Source organism: Diachasma alloeum, unplaced genomic scaffold, assembly GCF_001412515.2.
Source record: "Diachasma alloeum isolate Michigan unplaced genomic scaffold, Dall2.0 Dall_scaffold_00574, whole genome shotgun sequence".
Taxonomy (NCBI): domain Eukaryota; kingdom Metazoa; phylum Arthropoda; class Insecta; order Hymenoptera; family Braconidae; genus Diachasma; species Diachasma alloeum.
Window position 1 is genome coordinate 171,811 of NW_021680706.1, and position 2,197 is coordinate 174,007.

A 2,197-nucleotide genomic window follows, 5' to 3' on the forward strand; every position below is an offset into this window, starting at 1 on the left:
TGTTGAGGCAACAGCCTCATACCGCATCTGACCAAGGGGTGGCAGCACCTCCTTGACTAGCTCTGCCTGACCGGCCGCGCTCCAATACAGGTGCCCCAACTACGCACCTGTAGCGCTGACCTACTTCTCTCTGAATTATGATTATTGTTACTCTCTCTCTGTTCGGACGTTCTATCGAGTAGCGTGGTCCTCTAAAATTCCTCTACGTTTTACCTCTAATTATCGTGTGCATCTCTACCCCGTGTAATCTTCTACCGTGATAAATACATCGAGTGTTTGCTCGCGGTTATTTTTATGTGAATATTTTTTACGCAAGTAACTGTGATGACTCGAAATAAACTAGTTTCATTGTGACAAAACTGGCGTGTCTTGTGTCACATTCTTTTCGCCAAAACGCTCCTTAACCCGCATCCTAGTACTCCATCGGTTCGTTTTTTGTGACTTTCTCGCCGAAACAAATAGCCTCTCGTTCCGTAATGTCTAACTAGTAAATAAGCGAGCTCGCGTAACATCATGATATATTTTTTTATGTAATTTGTATCTCTTCTATTTATATTAATTCAAGAATGTGTGTGTGAACTGCAGTTCATTCATTTACATTAAGTTGAGTATTTAATGAATTTATTTATATCTCCCCGAGTCGAATATTAGGACCTGAATCCCTCCTTGAACACCTATCATGAGTAGGAGGACCAGGATGAAGTTAGGGTGTATTTACATTCAGAAAGACCCCCTGGTTTCCGCCTGAACGTGCGAGTTATTTCCAAATTCCGAGGGTTCAGGAGGAAAACAGGAGGTGTGTTAAACCTATTTATTGCCTGCACCCCCTATAATGTTTCCCACTCCATCCCTCCTGGAAAGAACCTACAAACCCTTTCAAGTTATTTTTTTTCTATTTTTAATTATTAACATGAGAATTGTTAATATACATTGTTTGTATGAACGTATATAAGAAATACGTGAAAGTAAAAGTAAATGAGGGGCCTTTAGCAAACAGAAATGAACAAAATAGTGAGCTACTCAATCATCCTGGCTATCAGGGTTAATTCAGGGGATTTATGATTTCTTTTCATTCGACAGAAGTTGAGAATGGTTCGTTGAGAAGGGTTTTTACGCCTTTAGGATGAGGCAGGATCATATAAGGAGTTATTCAGGATGTATAGGATGAAGAAAGGAGGAAAAAATATCTCAAGCAGGTAATAGGGGGGAATAAGGCCCAGATATAAGACTCGTGGAGATAATAGGGGAGAATAAGGTCCAGATATTCAACTCGAGGAGGTAATAGGGGGGAATAAGGTCCAGATATTTGACTCGGGTCTCTACCTCGTTTTATATAACTTTAAATATCGATAAAGTAACTTTGTATTGCAAACGAAAATTTACGATTGAACAAATTGATAGCCATTATTGACAAAGACATGAAATTGAATTATTTATCGCGCTTGCTTTTTCTTGTATTATGAAATATGTCTATTGACGAATTAAAGTAAATGATAATGATTCCGATAGCTGGTGTTTATTTAATTAAATTTCTAAATTTCATCGGATATTTTTATATTCTATTTGTTATCCTCAAAAACATTGAATTCAGCTTCAATATTATTTTCAAAATATATCTATAAAGTTCGTGATCTCGGTTATGTTTCCAATATTAGTGAACATTCTCCAAATTACAATTGTCTTTACACTGTTATACATGATTGATAAAATCCGGGACTTCGGTATTAATGATATTAATTTTCTCTTGAAATCATTTATCTTAACTTTTATAATCTTGCTTATTTTTCAATTTATCCATATCCTATTATTCATTTTCTCGTCAGCTATATTTTCTTAAATTCACCGGATTTTCAAAGAATGGATAAATTTAAAATTATCAAAATAATATCATTACACTGCAAAGTTTTCGTGATATTGTCACTTTTCTGTTCTTTCGATTAAATCATTGTACGCTCTCTAGCTTTCGTAAAAATTGAGATATCCACTTGAAATTGGGAGAGAACCTTCCTCTTATGATAGCAACGGTTCGTATTTCAGTTGGGCTTAATCGGACTAGTAGTTTTGGAGATATTTTACTTTTTATGAAAACTAGCGCTACGCCGGCCGCAACCGCCGGGGTGTTGATGCCCCTTCCATTATGCCCTTTTTCCTGTCAGGTCCAATATTCCTTTTTTCACTTCATTGTTCATAATTATTT